A 19,116-nucleotide genomic window follows, 5' to 3' on the forward strand; every position below is an offset into this window, starting at 1 on the left:
ATTTTAAACATTTTTTTCAACTCACTATATATCATTTCTCAGAATGCTTTTGCTATCTTTCACATCCACCACCTGTGGTAGTATGTGCCTTCCAAGTAAAGCATTTATCTTATCATCTCATCTCATCATCTAATCTTGTTGTTGTTGTTTAGTCATTTAGTCGTGTCCGACTCTTCCTGACCCCATGGACCAGAGCACACCAGGCACTCCTGTCTTCCACTGCCTCCCGTAGTTTGGTCAGACTCATGTTTGTAGCTTCGAGAACACTGTCCAATCATCTCGTCCTCTGTCGTCCCCTTCTCCTTGTGCCCTCCATCTTTCCCAACATCAGGGTCTTTTCCAGGGAGTCTTCTCTTCTCATGAGGTGGCCAAAGTATTGGAGCTTCAGCTTCACGATCTGTCCTTCCAGTGAGCACTCAGGGCTGATTTCCTTCAGAATGGATAGGTTTGATCTTCTTGCAGTCCATGGGACTCTCACCATAATTCAAAAGCATCAATTCTTTGGCGATCAGCTTTCTTTATGGTCCATCTTTCACTTCCATACATCACTACTGGGAAAACCATAGCTTTAACTATACAGACCTTTGTTGGCAAGGTCTCTCATCTCATCTCATCTCATCATCTAATCTTATCATTTGCCAAAGCAGCAGACGACAGGGAAAGTGTAGCAGCAAACAGGGTTAAAAAGATGAAGGGAAGATTCTTACAATGCAGTCCCACCCCTAGACATATTCCTGAGCTCCCAGAAGCACAGCTTTCAACCTGGAAATCAATATCCGAGAACATTCCCACAACCCTGGTGGCAACTGTAAAGCTGAAAGACAGAGAGCCATAGTGTAACATCATCTGCAAAGGACAAGAGTCTCTCATCATTAACACTTGGCAGGCAGTTAAAGCCAATTCAGTGATGGATCAGGCTGCTTGTTCTCTTCCCAGAGGACAGAGTTTTAAACACAGCATGGCTCTTGTAAAGTACTCTATCCAATGTTTGGTCTTGTTCCTCATGTACTCCCTCACATGTGGTGTTGCATACAGACTTAACACAAGTCTTTTCCCACTTACATTTATTGATTGACTTCAATATTCATTGTTAAAATTTAAAAAAAGCCCTATAGGAAAAAATCGCAAAACAGCCAGAACCGTGGCATGAAAAAATATATATCCAGTTAATCTGAATCACCTTTATGCTGGCAGGAAGGCCCACAGTACTCTTGGGTTGGTTCTGCTCAGAAACGGCTCTGATTTCCTTGATTCCCACTGAATTGTATTTCCCCGGCGAGTGTGTTTAATTCTGTTAAGTACCGAAATAGCCACGACTTGAAACCATCAGGGCTGTCTTTAATAGAACAACAGCATGCCGACCCTTTTTTGAAAAGAGGAATGAAACACTTAGTCCTTTTCTTCCCTGCAGCGAGATGCACTGAACCATGTTCATTACCCAGAGAATTCTCAATATCACATTCAGTTCCTCTTGCTGTAAAGCCTAATTACTATTCCATAGGGAAAAGCCAAGAGACAAACTCTATCAAAGAAAATCTGGAAGCGTTTCCCTGTGTCCTCAGGGGGACAGCAATGGACAAGGATTAATCTGCCCCAATCCAGGGGTCTCTGAGTTTATTTACTGAGATACCCATCCTATCCCAAGAGCTTGCCGTGGTTTATACTTCTCTAATTTTACCTTCAATCCTGCAATTGAGGCTAGGCTGAGAGAGACGCCAATTTGCCCATCAACCAATGAGCTTCATGGCTGTCCTAAGAAACATTTGAACCCAGTTTCCTACATTCACCTTTCGTCATGCTTTGACAAAAAGTGGGCTGACCTCTAAAATCCTTCAGATTGTATGGAAAGAAGATAAAGTCCCTACCAGAGAAGAATGGCAAACTAAGCTATTGGATTATGCCGAAATGGCAAAACTGACCGGAAAGCTTAGGAACCAAGAAGAGAAAACTTCTATAAAGAATGGGAAAATTTTATAATTTACTTGAGAGACCACTGTAAGCAGATGAAAACATTAGCAGGATTGCAATAACACTTGTAATGTAGAATATATTATGGATAAAATGGAGAGACATAAAATATAGATGATGAAATAATATGCAATTGAAAAGGTTTTTAATAGGACTCATGGAGGGAAAGGTGGGAAGTCTAGAGATTCGGCGAAATCTCCAACTATGGATATGTATTTTGTATTGTTATAACTCTATACTTGTAAAATCAAACAAAAATTATTTCAAAAATAATAATAGAATAAAATCCTTCAGATTGTACGTACACGCTGCACCACTTCAGACTGCATGTTTCGAATGCTTCAGAGCTCAGAAATGTTCTGCCCATGGAGAGCCAGAATCCTAGCCTCTTCACAGTAAAGGTTATCTTAACTATCAGAGGCCTAAGTAAAAAAGAATGTCTTAGCCTGGCATGTAAAACCTGACAATAATGTCACCAGGCATGTTTCCCCAAGATGAGCATTCCACAAATGCCTGTTCTTCTGGCTGGCCTCTGCACTGATGCACAACTTTTAATGGTGTGGGTCATGAATTCTCCTTCTTGCTCTATTGTTGGATGAGCATTGTAATGAATTTTGCATTGGACATTGACTTTAAATGTTATGGCTTCCAATCAGTTTTATTTGTTTGTATTTTATCCTGCTAAACCACTTGGAGATTTGGAGACTTGGTTGTATGAAGCAACTAACATATATAAGGTAAAGGTAAAGGGACCCCTGACCATTAGGTCCAGTCGTGACCGACTCTGCGGTTACAGAGCTCATCTCGCTTTACTGGCAAAGGGAGCCGGCGTACAGCTTCCAGGTCATGTGGTCAGCATGACTAAGCCACTTCTGGCGAACCAGAGCAGCGCACGGAAACACCGTTTACCTTCCCGCCGGAGTGGTACCTATTTATCTACTTGCACTTTGACATGCTTTCGAACTGCTAGGTTGGCAGGAGCAGGGACCAAGCAATGGGAGCTCACCCCGTCGCAGGGATTCGAACCGCCGACCTTCTGATCAGCAAGCCCTAGGCTCAGTGGTTTAACCCACAGCGCCACCCGCGTCCCAACTAACATATATAGTAATTAATAAATAAATAAGCAAATCATTATATGTTGTCCACCATCCTGGAATCTATTGGATGAAGGACAGCGGACAAATGTTTTGAATAAACAAACAATTCAAGCATGGTCAAAAGAATAGGCTCGTATGCAGAGAATTGTCAGCTCAGAGGCCAGGTTCTGTCTGCCAGGTCTCAGGATAGCATAGTGAGTAAGACTTGGAAACACGGTCGTTTCTTTCTGCCGCAGTTGATTGTCTAGTATCTTGATCTAGCAAACTTTTGGGGAGATTTGTGTCAAATTGAGAGGCAGGAAAGATTGGTGTTGAGGTGGGGAGGCATACACTAAGTCCCATGGAATTAATTTCACAAAGTATTGCTCTCTCCCCTCACCACCCCCTGCAAGAACAGACTTTTCATAATTATAGCAAGAAACCTGCCAGTGCAAATGGCTTTAATTGTTTTTAAATAAGGCAGACAGCGCTGCCTCTAATTAGAAGAAAAGCTCCCTGCTTCGAAGGACCTTTATTTCCATGCTAATGTCGGCACACTGCTGCAGCTTAATGTTTGTTTTTGGAATTGGCCTTGTTTTAGGCAGAAGTTTCCAAAAGAGTCAAACACTGGAAATTTTGTGAGCAGTTTGGATCTAGCTGAGCAAGCAAGCACCTGCAGGCTGACTCAGAAAAGCTACGATGCGAACAACAGGGAACAAAATGCTTGGGACAACAGTTGCATGGACCCAACAGAGTATCTGACCTGGGGCGGGGACTTGGTTTTCAAAAGTAATGAACTCCCCTGAACATACTTGGGAGTTTTTGTGTCTTCTTTTGCATCTTAGGCAGGATGTGTCCCCCCCCCCCCAAAAAAAAAGAAGGAAAGAAAATTGTTTGGACATAGTAATCCAGAGGACAGCAAACTTTTTCAGCAGGGAGCCAGTCCACTGTCCCTCAAACTTTGTAGGGGGCCGGACTATATTTTGGGGAAGAAAAAGAAAGAAAGAACAAATTCCTATGCCCCACAAATAACCCTGAGATGCATTTTAAATAAAAGCACACATTCTACTCATGTAAAAACACCAGGCAGGCCCCACAAATAACCCAGAGATGCATTTTAAATAAAAGGACACATTCTACTCATGTAAAAACACACTGGTTCCCGGACTGCCTGCGGGCTGGATTTAGAAGGCGATTGGGCCGGATCCAGCCCCCGGAAATGGCAGACCTGGTGCAGGGGCGGAGGAAGGGAGGTGCGTCGGGTGCACGCCACCCCGGGTGTCACCACTGAGGGTGTGTGTGACAGAATGCTGGATGGCACTCACCGCAGGGCCTGTAGTGCGCCTGAGCCACACGTCTCTTTTGGGAGAGACACAGTGGCTTGGGCACATGCAGGCTCCATGCTGCCCAAATGATCCGCCCACTGCCTCCCCCCCCCCCAGCTGTAGGGCAGCTGAGTGAGAGGAGGCATGTAGACTCCAGAGGCCCCGCAGTGCACCCTGTCTCTATGGGCGGCTCACCCCCTTGCCCCGCCCCTATGGGCAGCTTGCCCCGTCCCCGGGCGTGCCGCCCCAGAAGCCTGAGCAGCTTCCTCCACCGCTGACCTGGTGTCATGAACACAGAGTCCAGTAGTGACCAGGACACTGGGTGAGAGGTTACTGGGTCACCGGTTAAGGAGCCAGACCTGGTTCCTGACTCTGGTGGTGGTGATCAGGGTCCTAGTGAAGCTGTGGCTGACAGGCCAGAACATTCTGAACTAGATCCCACAGCACAACTGCCATAGAACTAGAGCCAGGGCTTTTGCGGGTACCTTCCTTGTATCCAAGAAGTCAAGTGCTTCCTAAATTATCTTGCCAGCCCAAGGGTACAAGGGAGTGCAAGAGGCGTTGTTCCTTTAAGGAATCTAGATCTCAAAAAGTGGGTGGCGCCAAGGAGATGTGGACTGGAGCCAGAGGCTCAAAAGTCCTCTGTTCACTTCCGGCCCTCTCCATGGTGCTGTAGCAACTAATGTGTCATTAACATATGAGAGTGCTGGAGGTGAAATAGTTAAACAGGTTACCCAATCAGAACCCAGGGGGGTGGAGTCAGAGGGACTATAAAACCAGCTCTGGGAGGGGTGAAGGGGAAGTTCGTTGGGTGGGTGGTTGGAGTGGGAATGAATTGGGATAGAGTTTGTGGGTAGGTTGAGTTAGTGTAGCGAAATAAGCTGAGTCAGGAACAGTTAGGAGCTAGGAAGACAAGGAAATATCTGAGAGGTGGTTTAGTGAGTGAGAGCAGGTTGTGGAAGTTATAGGTCTGGATAGGCACCCCATGATTGTAATGGACTGATACTGTTTATGAAACCACACGCTTGTTAAACTGCAATAAATAAATAAAAGTTTATGTTCCAATTTAACCCTGACTGGACCCGGTATTGTACCAGGTAGGGCCTGAGTGGTGGCAGCGAGAAATAAAGTGGTGGCACGGGGATCAACAGACGGTGAAACGTCCGGGGACCCTGTGTGATCACCACAACTAAGGATGGAGTTTTCTGAAAATCTCAATGCCCAGCTTATCTGCATGGATTTCCGCCCCCTAATTCCCCACTCACTCCTTAATGAGAAGTGAGGTGTCTTCCCCCCATTTCTGCTAAAGATACAACAATTGTTGCGTTTCATACACATTATTACGGTATCGTACTAATATTATTCGCTCCAGATTTCCTAAAGCAACCAGCGCATAAACAGCAGCAACAAAAATGCGTGAGCAGCTGAGAGTTTGATCCAGTTGGAACTGTCAAATTCTGTGTATGAATCTATTTAAAACTGATGCCTGCCTCCTCCCTAATGACAGCTGACTTACTTTGCCCCCTGGGATCTTTATGAAGCCAGAAAATTTGAACACAAATGTCTCTTGTTCCACAGTGTTCAGAAAATTAGCTAAGCCACATGTCCAAAACACTTCCTTATTGGGGTCAGATAAAGCTTGGGGGAGGGAATTCAACTTGTGGAAGGAGGTGTTTTTCTGCCTGTCTTCCCTGTTCTTCAGTGTCTCTTGCCTCCCAAAAAGCTTTTCCCAGAGAGTTGGGACCTTCTGTATGTGGCATGAGGGACTGCAGCTTGTTGAAGGAATCGGTGAAAACTTAGAGATGCCTCTCACCTTCGGATCCAGTCTGCATGGTGAAGATGTATGTTCTATATCCTATCCATTTTGTTAAATTTCCCCTGTTGTGGAGTATGGACGGTCACCCAATTTTCTTTTCTGATTTTCCTTTCAAATTCCAAGGCTCTCTTTCCCTCCAGAGTTTGAGCTGACAAGGCCCAGAGGTACAACTCATTAACATTTCAAAAACTTGTTCTCCACAGCCTTCCTTTGATGTCTGCGGCATCTTGAGAAAGGAGTCTTTATGCCTATCCTGACATCCTTTGGCCTCTCCCGAGTAGGAATGGAAGTCCTTAGAAAATTGTTAGTAGATTCATATGTGTCTGGAGACAACTTGCAGCTCAGGAAATGAGGTTTGTGGACAAGCCTGAGGGTCCTGTATATCCCAACAATTTTATTTGTAGAGCTTAACTACCGAAAGTTTGATCTGGCAAGTCATGTCCTGGTTTGCAACCCTAGGTGAATAGGGGTTCTCCCCTGTACCTTTCATTGACTTTAATGTAATTAGAATTTGTTAAGTGCTGATAAATACAATCGGAAACATAGGCTCAAGGGTTTGTGTTCCTGGGTGAATAAACATTATAAGCAGAGGAGGAAAATATAATTGCTCATTATAACATACTGCCTTAGATCCAACCAACTCTCCATGGTGGCATAGTGTGGGTTGCCACCGCCTGGGGCAGTGCAGAGCAGGGTTGAGTAGGAGGAGGGAAATGGCTGGAGTACACATGGACATTCTACTGCCTAATGGTGTCTGTGTCACCCAGGAGACCACAGCCACAGAGATCAGAAAAGAAAAGTCATTCCGTTATCTGTAGAGGTCGCTTCGTGGTTCGCACGAAATGAAAGCGCACACCGGGTGTTGACATTTTGTGCCCCTAACAACTGTTAGAATTCCTGCTCCATCATTGCAGTCATGGGATTGTTGTCTTTCACATGTTTTGACTCCACAGAGTGGGAAGTGACAGAGACAGGATGTTTGTGTTACTGTGTTCCGTGAAGTGGGACTATTGTCCTTTGTTTTTTCCTCTTTGCTGTCTGATGCTAGAGAGAGAGGGAGCCATGTTGCAGTGCTCCGTGTGTGTTTATATGTAAATAAAGTAGATTAGCCAAAATGCTTAGTTGCTGAGGTCTGTTACACATGATGTGCAAACTCTGTGGATCCCTAAGAGTGTCGCTGCTGGGTGACCTTGGGCCAGTCACACTTCTCTGAAGTCTCTCAGCCCCACTCACCTCACAGAGTGTTTGTTGTGGGAGTGGAAGGGAAAGGAGAATGTTAGCCGCTTTGAGACTCCTGAAGAGGAGTGAAAGGCGGGATATCAAATCCAAACTCTTCTTCTTCTCTTCTTCCTGAAATGATACGTGAAACGAAACACAGACATGCTTCAAGGGTGTATTATATGAGGGAGGAAATTTTGCATATTAGGAATTTTCATGAGGACTTCCTTTTCTTTCTTTCTTTTTTAAAGGCAAACTGATGCGGAGCTGATTTTGTGGGTGGCATTCAATTGAATTAAATTGTGCAAGCAAAACAATGCCTGAGTGTGCAACAGGACATTCCCTCTTCCCTCTGTGCAACATCCCCCCCCAAATATGTCCTAGGTATCCTCCCAACCCTCTGGAGCAGGGACAATGTGGGGTGTACACAAGGGGAAGACACAGGGCAGGGAAGTCCCATTGCACAAAGGGAAGTCGTTCTACTTGGGCAATTATTTAGTTGAACGCTATGCTGCCCTAAGATTGGAAAAATGAGAAAGACCTAAATTGACAGGTTCATCCAACCCTAGACTGCTTTGAAGCTTGGAACAGTGGCCCTCTGGGGGAGGGAGGTCAACCCTTTCCTTCTAGAAATTTTCTAGAAACTGCTCTTTTCCAGAAACTTTTCCAGAAACTGCTCAAGGGGTCAGGGTAGAGTGGGGGTTAGGTACAGGTGTTGTACCTGACAACACTGTTAATAGAAGGCACAGGGAGTGATTAACAGATGCCTCAGGGAGAGGGCAAGATGATAAGGTCCAGCTCTCTCTCTGAAAGGATCCCTTCCCCAGTCTTCAAAGCAACTACATCGGGCTACTAATTACTAAATGAAAGGGAGCTGGTGGCGCTGTGGTCTAAACCATTGAGCCTCTTGGGCTTACCGATCCGAAGGTCAGTGGTTCAAATCCCTGTGACGGAGTGAGCTCCCGTTGCTCTGTCCCAGCTCCTGCCAACCTAGCAGTTCAAAAGCACACCAGTGCAAATAGACAGATGGGTACCACTGTGGCAGGAAGGTAAAAGGCGTTTCTGTGTGCTCTGATTTCTGTCACAGTGTCCCATTGCACCAGAAGCAGTTTAGTCATGCTGGCCACATGACCTGGAAAGCTGTCTGTGGACAAACGCCAGCTCCCTTGGCCTGAAAGTGAGATGAGCGCCACAACCCCATAGTTGCATTTGACTGGACTCAACCGTCCAGGAGTCCTTTAGCTACTAAATGGAAAAACCTGAATTAGATCCTAATCTCAGAACTCCCACATCCCACCTTGTTTAGCCCTCATCAAAGCAAGTATTTTAAAAGGAATGAATATGCTTGGTTTTTTTTACGATAGCTTGCCCTCATTGGATTATTGTGTTGAGTAATAACAGGGTGATTTGTCCACTGTTGAGTACTGAGGCGGTGATTGCCTCCATAATCATTTGCATGAACGTGATGCTTCACTAACCAGTTGTCACTTTGTAGACAAAGTACATCGCAAAGGGCAGCCACTGACTGTCTCTGAAAATGTGCAGGCTTCATTTGCATTGTGAAACCAACTCCACAGATGGCTTTAAAAAAACATTAATGGAGGATGGGTCTATCAATTGATACTGGTTATGACCAGTGCTTTTTTCAGGGGGTACTCAAGGGTACTCAGTAACCAGCATCCCTTTTTTGGTTAAAAAGTGTGACACTGAAACAACTTCATCGTGAGTACTGGCACCTATTTTTCTAGGGAAGAAGCACTGGTTATGACAGCTAAAATATATAACACTGATGTACAGAAGCAGTATACTTCTAAAGGCTATTTTTTTGGGGGTGGGACAACAGGAATGGCTGTCATATGCTCTACTTGAGAAGTGGACTAACTAGGTCGGGGGTGGGTGACCTTTTGTATGTGGGGCTGGGGCAACCCAGCCAGTTGGGTGGGGAATAATGATGATGGTGATGATGATGATGATGATGATGATGATGTCAAGGGTCCCCTGGAGGCTAATCTTTCAAGGTGTTCATGCCAGCAGTGAGCAGGGCTGGAACCAAAAATGGTTGAGAACAGCTCTCTCTCTCTCTCTCTCTCTCTCTCTCTCTCTCTCTCTGGACTCATCTACACTCATGGTTTTTAACGCTAAAAATGACATTCTTTTAAAACGTTAATAATGCATTATTAAAATGTGACACCAGAGGGTGCTGCAGAGTTATCCCCATCAAATAAGTAGGTAGACCTTGTAGAAAAGGAAGCAGAGAAACCAAATGCCTTTATGTTTTCGAATGATATCAAAAATATCAATCTAAGAACGTTTAAAGAGTGAATATAGATCCAGCCTCTCTCTCTCTCTCTCTCCCTCCCTCCCTCCCTCCCTCCCTCTCCCCTCCTTACCCTGGATTTCCTTCCTACTTGCCACCCACGTGATATTACACCAAGAACTGTGTGATGTTAGGTCTTAGGAACTGCAGACTGCCTCACCCCTGAGCTCCATGGACCTTAATTTTGATCCAGTGAGGCAGTTCTCCCTTTGTGAATGCACATCTATAAATATGCAAGGAGGGGGGGGGGGAATGGTGTCTCCTAGCTTTTAATCAATGAATCCCTGACACTTAATTATTAAGGGCTGATTCCATCAATAGCTCAGGAGAGGCAGAAGATCAGCACCACAAATTAGAATATGTGTGAAAATGAATATCATATCTTAGATGCAGGCATCGCTAATTAATGGAAGATAATGTAGATTGCTCTGCTTCTGTGAAGTGGGCATTTACAGGGCATGTGTGCCTCTGAATACCACTTGCTGGGGGAACACAAGTAAGGGAGTGCTATTGTGCCCATGTCTTGTTTTGGGGTTTCCTAGATGTCTCTGATTGGCAACTGCAAGAAGTTAGAAGACAATGCTAGACAAGATTGATAGGCCTTTAGACTGACCCAGCACCGCTCTTCTTAGTCTTCTGCATGTCTATTCAAAAGCAAGTCCCATTGAGTTCAAAATGGCTTACTCCCATTAAAGTAGGCACAAAATGGCAGCCTTACTCCTCTTGCAGAACTGCCCATATCTAGTTTCAGTGGGAGAAAATGAAAATGTTGTGCAATAGAAGGTCTTCTGATGGAAATAATATAATGTACAGCAGCCATGTACAACACATCGATCGCAAGCCCCAGGTCGACCGCTGGGTTGTTTCTGGTCAATGGCAGGGCCTTTCTCTGCAACCTCAGATGCAGTAGCCACTACCACCAGTCTCCACAGCAATGCAACCCTGAGCAGCGCACGGGCGCAGGGAGACGGAGGGAGGTGCAAGGGAGCTGGGGAGAGGTCTGCGTGATGCCGCTGGAAGAGGGGAGGCGTTGCTTAGCATTGCTTTTCCGATGGGGATCAGGACCAGGAACAGCTGAATGGCCCCCTTTGATGGGGAGGGAGGGAGGGCAGGCACTATGGGGATCCACATCAGCTGTGCGGCTCCCTTTGACAGAGGAGAGGATGGGCAGGGAATGAGAATCACGGAGCAAGGAAGGACGCAACTCGGAAGGGAAAGAGTTAACAGAGAGAGAGAGAGAGAGAGAGAGAGAGAGAGAGAGAGAGAGAAGCTGGCTCCTCACATCTGTGCAAACTAATATAAAAATATAGTTTGACTTTTCTCACTTGTTTAGTTACTTCTCAATCTAGTAAGTATTTGGATCTGTCATAACGATATCCAAACATAACTACTGTATCTGTGAAATGAAGGTTTATTTATTTATTTATTTATTTATTTATTTATTTATTTATTTCATAAACTTTAATGACTTCGGAGGGTGCTAGATCACTGCCAGTTTTTGATACTTGTTGGTAGATCACAGGCAAACTTGAGGTTGGACGTGCCTGATGTACGGGAACAGAATTCCCTCCCCTCCTAGGTTAAAGTTTGCATACTGCATCTAAAAAGCTATGGCCATGGAGTGGGGGGGGGGAGAGAATTACCTTTAAAGCCAAACTCCTACTGCAAGGCGAACTGATGGAGCAAGGCTAATCAATAGCATGATCAATAGTTTAAGAAACACTTTACAAATAAGTTACATGCTTTCTGATTTCTGAGGACACAGTGGTGAGAAATCCTGCAGCTTTTCATAAATTACTTATTTCAGAGTTCACAACAGAGTAGTTATAAGAGTAGCTGTAAACTGTTCTCGAAATCAAAATTTTGATAATGCCCTGGGAGCTAGCATTGCCCAATCAGTCCTGATTAGCAATACAGGTAACTCCCCATTTGTGCGCAATTAACACATGCGTGGCCACTGACACACATGCCATTTTTGGCACTGCAAGGGGGTGGGGCAGAATGGGGTGGGGCAGGCTTATGCGCGTCCCACAGAAGATGTGCACAGTGCCTTGGAACGCAGCCCCCCAAGTAAATATGGAGTTTCCTGTTAGATTACAAAGACACATTAGTCCGCTATAAATTTAGCATAGTCCAGTAGGTTGAATGCAATCTATATCTGTTAAATGTTGGTTACATTTCTACATGGGTTAAATATTCACATTTCTAAGTGGTGCACTTAAAGACAATCCACATAAATTTACATCTATACGACATGATAGTCATGGTTTAACTGCAGTTCTGTTTCAGTAGGAACTAAGGTCAGGCTCCAAGGCTATAGAAGCAGCTACAAAGGACAGGCGTTGGATGTGAATGGAAATAACCAGTGGGTTCTGAAAACCTCACATTACTACGTATCTCTTTTTTGCAGAGATGGGGCACCTGTGGCCCTGTAGCTGTGTGTGGACTCCAAATCCCATCAGCCCCAGCCAGCCTGGATAATGGATGATGCGAATTGTAGTCCAACATCAACCAGAGGGCCACAGGTTGCCCAAGCCTTGCTTGATTGCATTCCCCAGCTGGAGGTTGTACTTAGAAATGTGGAAGCGAGTGTCCCCATATAAGAACTTTAGAATGCTTCGAATAACTCTCGGAACTGATTAAGGTATAATGAAGTCAAACAAGCTTTAATAAGGATAAAGTTTATTGAAAAATAGAGGCAAGTAATTAAGTAAACAAAGAACCCATATCAAGGAAATCGGAAGTTGATGGAATATTTTTGTAAATTTGTGATGTACTGTATTGTTCTATTGTTTTTGTTTGTTTGTAAGAGATATATTGAACTTCATTTTGTTTTCTTTTTTCAAGCTTTTGTTGTGTGTGTGTTGATTTTAATCCAATAAAAATTAATTACATAAATATATATATATATAAGCAGGGGAATCACGTAGTAATCTAGCTCAGCTGTCAGCTCTTCTCCTCTTTGCAGAGCAGCACTCTGTATGGGGCTTAGGCAGGGCCAGATTTAGGTTTGATGAGGCCCTAAGCTACTGAAGGTAATGGGGCCCTTTATATGTCCAGCTGTCCTTTGTCAACAACAAATTGTCGTTGTTTTTGTGTGTTGAACATATGCTATATGGTAATTTATGGACCTGATAGATATCTAAAGCCATTTGCACATAACCATAGCTATCAACTTTTCCCTTTTCTTGTGAGGAATCCTATTTGGAATAAGGGAATTTCCCTTAAAAATGGGAAAAGTTGACAGCTATGCACATAACAAAATATATTATCAGTCTACAAACACTCTTTAATATTAGATAACAGGTACAACAGCTTGACCTACAGTCAACTGTGCTGCACTGCAGTCTGCAGCTGCATGCTACATGTTGCCATGCAGAATGTAGGCACCCTATATATAGAAATGAGCAAACCAGTGATATTTTAGGGAGAAGGCTAGCAGGCTGGGCCCATTACTTACTCATAGGAGCCTACACAACACAAGACTCATAGGAGCCTACACAACACAAAACACTGTTGCTGTATGTAGGTTTTATTTTATTTGTCTTTTATATTATATTTTGGAAATGTACATCCAGTTTTTTTCTTTAATTTTTTTGGGGAGGCCCAAGAGAGTGGGGAGAGCCATAGTTTGTTTAGCTTTTACGTAAATCTGGCACTGGTTAGGCCATGGTTCTCTGCCGCCACTTTCTTAGCCAGATCTGGGAAATGAATCACAGAATTGTAGAGTTGGAATGGACCCTGAGGATTTCCAGTCGAACCCCCTGTGATGCAGGAATATGAATATGTAGGCACTGTGTATACCCTCTATTATTTAAAAAGTGACTTAGTCTCTTTTCTTCTGGAGGCTGTGGGAGGTCAGCGTGATATTGTTGTTCAATAAGTTTTATTTATGAATAATATTAAATATGGAGAGAGAAGAATATTTAACCTCAAAGCCTTGGCAGCTTCCATACATCAGCATTTTAGGCCTCAGCCCAGCAAACAGCTCACTGAACAGCCTCCCTTGCTTCTTCAGATGCCTCCAATCTTCTCGTCGGGGGAAAAAGAAGAGAAAGTTGGATGTTAAGAACCTACAGGCCTAATGGGATGGCATATTTGCTTGCTTGCCTCAGTCTGAACGGAAAGGTGAGTAGTATATTTTATTCATGTTTACTTATTATATTTATTAGATGCCTTTTTGGGAAAAAGAGAGAAAAAATCTTAAAAACATTAAAAACAAGGATAAAACAACTTAAAACACACAAGAAATACGAGAAGAACAGATCCAACTCCACTCCAGAAAAAGATAAACAGAAAATTAAGATACAAAGGCCTGGATAAATAAGGATGATTTTGCCTAGTGCCTAAAATCAGAGAGTGATGGCACCAGGCATGTGCTTGTGGAAGGGCATTCCATAAACAGGGAGCCACCACCAAGAAGGCCTGTTCTCATGTTGCCACACACCGTATCAGAGGGGGACATGGAGAAAGGCTTCATAATAAGAATGCAAGGACTGTTCATGTGGGGAGAGGCAGTTCTTCAAGTACTGGTATTCTGAGCCGAATAAGGCTTTATAGGTCAAAATCAGCACTTTGAATTGGGCCCAGGAACTAGTTGATAGCAGTGCAGTTGAGACAGGATTGGTGCTATGTGTTTTCAGACAGTGTTCCATGGTAAGCAACCTCCCTGCTGAATTCTGCACCAGCTCCCATTTCCAAACAGTCTCCAAAGGCAGCCCCACGTATAACATACAGTCATACCTCATGTTACATTTGCTTCGTGTTACACTTTTTCAGGTTGCGTCCCACGGTGACCCAGAAGTACCGGAAAGGGTTACTTCCGGGTTTAGCCGCTCGCACATGTGCAGTAGGGCTAAATTGTGCTTCGTGCATATGCACAAGTGCCAAATCACACCACGCACCTGTGCAGATACGGCACTTCCGGTTGCGGGCTTTTCACATTGCGAACGGGCCTCCGGAACGGATCCCATTCGCAACCAGAGGTACCACTGTATTGCAGTAATCTAACCTAGAGGTTACCAGAGCATAGACAACAGAATTTAGGCTATCCATGTCCAGATAGGGGTGCAGCTGGGGCCACCAGCAAAAGCTGTTGGAAGGCACTCTGCACTGCCAAAGCCATGTGAGCCTCAAGCAAAAGTACTGGAGCAACAAGTACCCCCAAGCTATGCACCTGATCCTTCAGTCTTCTCTGTATTAAGCTTCAATGAATTGGCTCTCATCCAGTCTGTTACCAAGGCTATCTATCTACATCTATCTATCATCTATCTATCTATCATCTATCTATCTATCATCTATACACACACACACACACACACACACACACACACACACAGAAACACCTATATGCAAGACCATACTTTGGTGCCTTGGCCCATACATGTTGCCATGGAAACTGCAAAGTTCTAGGTAACAGTTGATGTAACTCCTAATCCCTTTTAACTGTACAAGTCCCACACTAAGCAGAGACAGCTGCACATATCTATAGAAACCACAGGGTGCCGGAGAAGAGTGCTAGCCAGGCCTCTCATCTTTTGTGATGGCAAGGAGGCAGTGTTAATGTACATCGTGCACCTAGCAGCGATGGCTCCATGTTTCCATGGAGACCGGAGGATTCTGCTTGCCTTTGAACAGGCCCGGATCTTTGTTCCTGGGAGGGAATTCTACAGGCTGCCAAGTCATATTGGCAATCGGAACAGAAGCCCTCCCAGGCGACTGCTGTGGGCTGCAACAATTTACTTGCGCATGTTTAAGTATTCCGAACCCACCCACGGAAGTGGCACCTCGCTCCTCTTCACCTGAGCCATCAGCGAGGCAAAAATCACTGGTGTTAACACATCAATACACGGCTTGCTGCTTCCCCAGGAATATGTTTCGTACATCCTGTTCAATGTCACTCATGCATAGATCGCATCTGTTCAGCCAATTTGCTCTTGTAAGCAACTGCAAAGTCTCCTCCGTCAGGTGTTATCAAAGTTCCCTGGGTGGGTAGCCTGCTGATTAAACACATTGGCACCTGTAAGCTGGTATAAAGGTCAGGTGATTTTATGCCAACATGATGAGCTGAAGGAACAGACATTCCCATAAATAAGAGTGTTTACTGTTACCACTGTAGCTGCAGGTTCGGTTTGCCTTCCAGTACTCGCTGTCAGCGCCATTACTGCTGTTCCTTCTGGTTTCAAGTAGTTGGGAATCTGTCATGCTCAGCTAGCTTTTAGTTAAACTAATCCCTGGCCTTTGCTTGGGTCTCCTGGCGCTGCTTGCACAAGGAAACTGGAAGGTGCTTCAGGCAGGAAAGTCAATAGTTCATTCTTAGAGGTTCTTAGGGCACCATCAAGACACTCCCATCCTTTTTCAAGCCTTTTATGAAGGCTACTGCCGTCTCACACAGGATGAAAGAGCGCTCTCTCACCATTAACTCCTCAAACACTGGTGCTAAGATTGCAGTCCTGTACTCAGGTACCTGGTGTAGGAATGGGGGAGAAGTTTTGGTTCATTTTAATGGGAACCTGTTTAATTTGCTCTTCCCAAAACAATCTTTCAAAATTTGTTAGCCTTTGAAATTCGTTCTTCTCTGAATTTTGCAATAGAGGTCTCTGACTAAATAATGTGTATAAAAATATGTATATTGAGGTAAAGTGTCCTCTATCTATCTATCTATCTATCTATCTATCTATCATCTATCTATCTATCTATCTATCTATCTATCTATCTATCTATCTCTGGGGTGAGACCACACAAAATGCATTATATTTGGGGAAATGCCTTGCAAAAGTGAGTATATGAAGCAAAATTTCATCTTAAAATGTGTATATTAAGAGCACTAAAATGCTGGTGAATTTTCATGATTACATTTTTTTTAATTGTAAACTGATGCAGAAATGGGGGAGAACTAAACTTAAGATTGGACCTTTGTTTTCTATACAAAATAGTTATTTCTATAGCCAAGGGAGTATTTACCCAACAGGAATTTTTGGCATCCCCGTTATCTGTCGTTAACTGTGCACTTGAACAGATGGATAACCTAGTTTTATATAAACCACAGTCGTATCTTGGGTCTCAAATGGAATCCATTCCAGATGTCCGTTCATCTTCCGAAAATGTTCGGAAACCAAGGCGTGGCTTCTGATTGGCCTCAGGAAGCTCCTGTAGCCAATCGGAAGCCGCATTGAACGTTCAGCTTCCGGTAAAAAAGTTCAGAAACTGGAACACGTACTTCTGGGTTTGCGGTGTTCGGGAGCCAAAACTTTCAAGTCCCAAGGCGTTCAAGAACAAAGGTATGACTGTACTTCCATTTGGTAATGCGTGCCTTGGTACTGCCATTGTTCTCTGCATGGGGCTGCCCTTGAAGGTGGTTCAGAAATGTCAGAGCCTAGTTGGAGAGGCCACTTTATTCTTTCATGATTATATTCCAATATATCTGTAATGGGAATTGGGGGGTTGCTCGTGCGTAAGTTGCCGCCGCTCTCGGCGAGGTTGCCTGGATAAACCTTTCCCTGGCTGGACAGCCCTGATTCCGCGTCTGTCTCAGTCACTGGCAGAATCCGTCAGTGGGCGTTTCCTGAACTTCTTCCAACATAAAAGTTCCTTGACGGATAGTCTTTGCCTAGCCTCCCTGCGCGGAAGTCTTCTGCGCAGGGTGGGTGTGTGCAGTAGAGGACCCGTACTCTCCTCGCTAGTCTCTGGTGAAGAGTCCTGGAGCCATCTCTCCGAAGCCCGCCTCTGCCCGCCTTTCTCCCTGGTGTAACGCTGATTCCCTTCCCCGGTCGCTGAGTCCCCTCCTTTCCTGCTGGGACCTTCTCCGGCATCGCTTGGGAGCCCTTCCTCCACTCCTGGCTGCGATAGCAGTTCCCTGACAATATCCGTTGCCTCTTTGTTTCCAGGCCCAGCTGAAGAAACTGCTTTTGATCTTCAGAACATAGACTCTGCCTCCTTCAAAGAACACCACCTCCCATAAAATCCTTCTTTGGTTTCTTAGAGCTGCAAGAGAAACATAGGCCTCCTGAGATCCAGGTTGGTAAGCTGGGCCTTCTCCTTGGTGGTGCTGAAGGCAGCCCTGTATCAGAAAGTTATAAATGTTTGAAATATTAATATGTTTTTATATTCTGCGGGAAGCTGCCCAGAGTGGCTGGGGAAGCCCAGCCAGAAGGACAGGGTGGTACAACAACAACAACAATGGACACCCTTCTTTTGAGAGTTTGTTGAAGAAAGGCAAACCCCTTTCCTCTGAGTGCTTTGAACAATATCAAAAATGGTTTACAATTTAAAGCATGCTGCTGTTCGATTTCATGCTTTTTAAAGGGGTTCTATTGCTTGATTGCACAGTATTTAAAAAGAAACCCCAATTGAGTTTGTTTAACCTGTTTGGGCTCTTACCAATGATACGTAAGTTACGGGAATGAATAAGTGGAAATTTATTCCTGGGTAAATGTGCCTGAAAAAAATGGGGCAAAAAGTTGAATATTTCATTACCACTAACTTTTATGGGGGAATGGTAACATTCCTTTTTGCCTGGCTGGCTATGCAAAAGCATAATTAAAGGTGAGAAGTGTAGCAGCTGATTCTGTGCCCCCAAAAGGAACGCGGTGGCATGTTTGACATGGCAGACCTGTAGAACATGATGTTACAAGGCATGCCACGATGCAACCTGCGGCTATTGAAAAGGTTTGCCACAAGGTGCCAGTTAGATTAGATCGCTCACTTTTGTAATAGCTGTCAGCTGGCGGCGGCTGTTTTTTCCTGCGGCTGAGCTCTAAGCTTAGGAAGGTCGCCTCTTGCAGAATCCCAGCTGTGCCAGGGACTATATAATAAACAGCTTCTTTATGGCACAGAATCTCATAGGTGTGATTGGCACAGGGTTTTAAAGCCCTTTCACGTAACTAGCAGTGCACGTGGGCTTAAAAATGTGCAACGTTACGAAAGGCCTCCATGTTTCTGGGAATGCAGGCATTTGACTGTCAGGGACAGATTCAAGGCTTTTCATTGTCTTGTGCATTTAGAAACAGCCTTGACAGTTTTTAACTTGATAATCCTGACACCAGCTCTATGAAGTAAGTCAACTGAGACAAACAGTTGGTTCACATATGCATATGTTCAGTATCCACTGACCGTAGCTTAAAGACATTGCGTGTGTAAATGAGTTATCACAGATGAATCTGCAAGAGATAGAGCCAGGGCCAGATTTAGGTTTGATGAGGCCCTAAGCTACTGAAGGTAATGGGGCCCTTTATATGTCCAGCTGTCCTTTCTCAACAACAAATTGTCGCTGTTTTTTGTGTTAAATATATGCTGTATGGTAATTTATGGACCTAATTTATGGACCTAAAGCCATTTGCACGTAACAAAATATGTACAGTGGTACCTCGGGTTACAGACGCTTCAGGTTACTACGCT

The 19,116-nt window shown here is 44.4% G+C and overlaps 1 long non-coding RNA gene across 1 annotated transcript; it reads left to right on the forward strand.

Annotated features, from left to right (window-relative positions):
- Positions 1–6,272: 6,272 nt before the first annotated feature.
- Positions 6,273–17,722, forward strand: LOC128405118 (uncharacterized). Its single transcript, XR_008328232.1, has 3 exons — positions 6,273–6,538; positions 13,739–13,848; positions 17,607–17,722. It is a non-coding gene; the product is annotated as an uncharacterized LOC128405118 (long non-coding RNA).
- The last annotated feature ends 1,394 nt before the right edge of the window (positions 17,723–19,116 follow it).

This window comes from Podarcis raffonei, chromosome 17 (assembly GCF_027172205.1).
Source record: "Podarcis raffonei isolate rPodRaf1 chromosome 17, rPodRaf1.pri, whole genome shotgun sequence".
NCBI classification, from domain to species: Eukaryota; Metazoa; Chordata; class Lepidosauria; order Squamata; family Lacertidae; genus Podarcis; species Podarcis raffonei.